Source organism: Belonocnema kinseyi, chromosome 9 (assembly GCF_010883055.1).
Source record: "Belonocnema kinseyi isolate 2016_QV_RU_SX_M_011 chromosome 9, B_treatae_v1, whole genome shotgun sequence".
NCBI lineage: Eukaryota > Metazoa > Arthropoda > Insecta > Hymenoptera > Cynipidae > Belonocnema > Belonocnema kinseyi.
In genome coordinates, this window is record NC_046665.1 from 87,121,605 (window position 1) to 87,126,875 (window position 5,271).

Consider the following 5,271-nt stretch of genomic DNA (forward strand, 5'->3'; position numbering starts at 1 on the left):
ATATATCTAGTCGGGAGTGGTGCTGACTGAAAACACATGATTTGGAGCGATTCGCGCGCCATCTGTTGGTCATTCTAAGGACTTATTGAACTACCCTCGTATTTAGATGAAAATTCATCCTTTTTGGATAAAAGTGCAACTGTTTGCTTAAAGGTTAAGGTTTTTGTGTTGAGGACTCAAGTACTTTGTTTTAAAATTCGTACTTTGTGGTTGAATTTAACTGTTTTTTATTTCAAATTAAAATATTTTATATCTAAATATCAACTATAACATGTTTATTTGAAAATTTAACTATTTGGTGGTAAATTAACACTTATTGAATAATTTTATCTTTGAGTAGAAAATTAAACCGTTTGGTAGAAAATCTATGTCTTTAATCTACGGTGAAAATTCATTTTTGTGACTAAAAGTTTAACGATCCCACTTTCCATTCAAAAAATATAGTTTTTAAGTGAAAATTCAAGTATTCGTTTTAAAATTTATTTTTCTTTATTGAAAATTCATCTATTTAATTGATGATTCAATTATTTTGTTGAAAATTCTTATTTTTTCTGAGTTCAACTACTTGAAATTTTTTTGGTATGAAAAGTAATGTCCTAAACTTAAATTTTAATTATTCCATTCTTGGTTTAAAACTGATCTTTTTTTATAAAACTTCCACTATTCGATTGAATATTTCTGAATTTTGTTGAAAAATTGTCTTTTGGGTTAAACTTGGTTAAACTTCAACTTTCTTGTTCGACAGAAAATTGAAATATTTGGTCGAAAATAATTTTTTTAAGTCATATTTTTGGATTAAGAATTCAATTATTTTGTAGAAAAGACGTCTTTTTAGCTTAGAAACTCATCTTTGAAGGTTAAAAATTCAACTATTAGTAAAATATTCACATTTTTTGTTAAAGATTCGCCTCTTGCTGAAAAGTTGAAATTTTTCGTTTTAAGTGCAACCATTTGGTAGAAAATTAAGTCTGCGGAAAGAAGTTTCATCGCCATCCAAAAAAATATATTTTTTCATTTTATAATTCAAACACATGAACTAAGTTTTTAAAAATAAGGGTGAAAAAATTTTTTAAATCCAGTCACGTTTTTCCATTATTCAGCTTGTACTTGGATCTGCGACGTTCTGATTTCCCCTATATAATTTTATCTATAAAAAAATGATCCAAGAAATCTCGTTCCAAATACTTTCACTGATAAAAATATACTGTAGCACTTTTTTTTAAACCAAGTTATTTTTTCCGTTATCCAGTTCCTACTGGTATCCACCTCGTACTGATTTCCCCTATATAATTTGATCTGCAGCAGAATGATCCAAGAAAACTCGTTCTCAATATTGCTTGTCATGAAAATAATATTGCAGAACTTTTATTTTAAAACCCAGCCACTTTTTTCGATTATTCAACTCCAACTGGTATACAATTCGTACTGTTTTTCTCTATATTAATTTTTTCTACAGCAAAATGATCAAAGAAAACTCGTTTTTAATATTGCCACTCATAAAAAATTACTACAGAACTTTTATTTTACAACCCCATCACTTTTTTCAATAATTCAGCTCGTACTGGTATACATCTCGTACTTTTTTCCCTTATATCAATTTTACCTGCAGCAAAATGATCCAAGAAAACTCGTTTTCAAGATTGTCGCTCATAAGAAATACTAAACAACTTTGATTTTAAAACCCAGTCACTTTTTTCATTATTCAATTCGCACTGGTATACACTTCGTACTGTTTTACTCAGATTAATTTGCCCTACAAGAAAATGATCCAAGAAATTCCGCTTTCAAGATAGCCGCAAATAAAAAATTCTACAGATTTTTTATTTTAGAAGCCAGTCTCTTTTTTCATTGTTCAGCTTGCACTGGTATCCGGCTCGTACTGGTTTCCCCTATTATGTTAGATAATCTGAACTTGCATAGAGTGGCGGTGGTCGATTCCTTCGTGCTAGCTTTTAGGAAATGGGGAGCGATGCTCTAACATGGGAAGTAAACCGGCATGATTAGGTCAATCTACTTATCAAACGAGGGTGCACTCTTGGTCCCTAATTCGATCGATCAATTAGCTGTCGTGTCATTCTCCTTCAACAGATTGAACATGTGATATCTCAACTCCATTGACACATTTCGAAAGCCCGCTTCGCCAGTTTAACCTTCTCTTTAATAAATCAATTTTTATAAAACAGGGATCACAGTCGGTCTCCTTTTTTATCTGATCCCTTCTTTCCCCCCTTAAATTTTAAAAATTCTCTAAAACACCTAAATCGACTATTTTTACCCAATTTTCCCTTTTTTTGCAAGAAGAAATAAGAGATATTATAAAACAAATCGCTTTGAAAAAAATTCCTTTTTATGAAACCTATTTGAAATAATTCCTTTTACTATATTTGATTATAATAGGGGAATTAATTATTTGAATAAAATCAATGAAGGATATAATATTAAATTCGAAATTGAAATTTTTTAATTTCATAGTATTTTAAGTTAAAATTTTGTATTTTTTACAAAGTAGATTTATTTTTAATCAAATAGTTGAATTTGCAGCCAAAAAGAAGAACTCGGAACAAAATATGGAATAAATAAATTTTAACTTAAAACAAGTATTTTGCAACAAAAATGGAATTTTCAACATCAAGTGTAATAGTTGATGTTTCGACCAAAAAATTGTTATTTTCATGAAAAAAAGGTGAATCTATAAAAAGAAGATTTTTCAATAAAATAGTAGATTAAAAAAATGGTTAAATTTCCAAACCGAAGAGACCAATTTTCTATAAATTAGTTGAATTTTAAACCCTAAAGAAATGAATTTCGAAAAAAAAGTTCATTTTCAACCAAAGAGATGAATTTTCAACTAAAATGATCAATCTTCAACCAAAAAATGAATTTTTACCAAAATACTTAAACTTTTAATCAAGTAGTTGAAATTTCAACCGAGTAATGGAATTTTTAAACAAAAGAGACGAATTCTCAACGAAAACCATGATACTTGATATTTGAACAAAAAATATTCTTATTTTTAATTAGAAACAGTTGAATTCGTAAAAAGAAAACTTCTCTTAAACAAAATAGTAGATTTAAAAAAAATGTCCATTAGCGTTTTACCGCAAATATTGGGCGAACCACAACAGGTTCATTTTTCACCAAACAGTTGCATTTCGAATAAAAAAAAGATTAAGTTTCTAACAAAAAAGATTAAATTGTAAACCAAAAAGACGACTTTCTAATGAAATAGATCAATTTGAAACCAAAAATATTTTTCAATCGAGAATGTAAAAAATTTCAATTAATCTATTGAATTTTCAATCCGAAATAATAAGTTTTCCACAAGGAGTTTGATTTTCAATAAAAATATATTTTCCAGCCAAGAAAGAAGGAAAAATTTAATAAATCTATTGAATTTTCAACCAGAGATAATAAAATTTTCACAAAAAGTTCATTTTCAAACAAATCTTTAAATTATCTACGAAAGTATAGTTGAATTTAAAACCAAAAAGGATGAATTCTCAGCAAAAAATATTTTTATTTTCTTATTGGGTTTGATTAATTTAGTTCGCTTTTACGTGGAAAAAGAATAAAGGGAAATTTAAAGGAATTGTTATTTTCGTGAATAATAATTTTCTAATTTCTCTTTTTTTGCACTATAATCATTTCTTAACTGTCATTGAAAAATCTTTGAATGGCTAAGTATTGTTAACTGAAAAAATAGATTAAATACAATAAAAAATTCAAACATGACAATTTTTCATTTGAGTTGTTTATCTTTTTTCTTTCATTTAAGATCAATCATTAGAAACGAATACATAACAAAGGAAAATGTGAAAGAAACAAGAAGAAGACATCCAAAACCAACCTCTCACTTTTCCTTTTAAAAAATTGATAATCTATTTTTCCATCTTTTATCTTCTTAAATTTTTTTCGGATGCATTGTATCAGTAGAAAGTACTGAAGTCTTTCAAAGACATTTTTAAAAACTATAACTAAAATAAATTTATAAACACAAAAAAGACTAGAAAACTTGCTGAAAAATGCACTTATTGACACAAGGCACTTTTGTTCAATATACACTACTTACACCTATGATGTCGAAAGTTTTTAATAATAAATTAAATCCTATTTTAGCCCCCTTTTTGGGAAAAGATCCAATTTTTGCCCTAAATTTGAATTCCTAAATCACTAAAAAAATGGAACCAGATGAGCTTATAATCCCATATATTTTGTGATAAAGCACATTATCTCTACGCATAGCGTTAAGTTAATGCCTCGGTAATTCATTCTAAATCCAGTAAATGAATCAACGGCTTCAGCTTGATATACGTCTTCGGAGAAATAACCAGAGTCATTACCATATCCTTGCAGTGGTAAAAGTATGAAAAATGAAAAATTTTATAAGACCTTGAATGCCACTGTAAGCTTCAATAAATAATGAAACTACTCTAAAATAGCGGAATAATAGGGAAATAAATTCTTTTAAATAAAATTAGTGTGTATGAAAAAAAATTCATATTTCATGTTGAAGCGTATTGTGTTTTCAACCAAATAGTTTAATTTTCACAACAAAAATTTTGACTATAACATGATAGTTGCATTTTTAATCAAATGCTTGAATTTCTGAAACAAAATTAAAATTCAACCAAAAACTGTTACATTTTCAACTAAAGGTTAATTTTCAAAGCAAAATGACGAATTTGCGAGAAAACAGTTTGAGTTTCTACCAACAAGGATGATATTGACCATATTGATCAGCAACCTGGGTCGGAGCAGTGTTGCGGAACGAACGGGTTATTTACTTAAATAGCACGAGAATTCTGGATCAATCTGAAAAATCTCTATCCCTTCCACACACTACTCATTTCCCCTACCGAGTGTATCACGCCTACCCCGAAAGGGAAATGGCTTGATGGTATAATAATAATAATAATAATAATAATAATAATACTGAGTTTATATATTATATTATTATACTGAGCCTCGGTGGCTCAGTTGGTTAGACCCTCGGACTTCACCTGAGAGGTTCGGGGTTCGATCCCTGAGCCGGTACCTCTGGAAATTTTTCAATGTACCCTTACTGATATTCTGGTGGTTCGGAACCCACCTTAAGCTGTAGATCCCCCCATCGTGTACTTAACTGCAACCCAGTCCGTCAATGATGGGGTAAAACCAGGCTTTGTCCATTATGTCTGGGCAGACTGCTTTCATCAGATCACTGGATTGCATTATAAAAATGCGTCCGTGACTGATGATATATACCGGGACAGCCCCGTGCAAAAATGATCA

General features: G+C 29.3%; 1 protein-coding gene across 5 annotated transcripts in view; it reads left to right on the plus strand.

Moving 5' to 3' along the window:
* Nucleotides 1-5,271, plus strand: part of LOC117179404 (stress-activated protein kinase JNK) — a 473,020-nt gene that overhangs the window by 315,401 nt on the left and 152,348 nt on the right. The window lies entirely within an intron of this gene.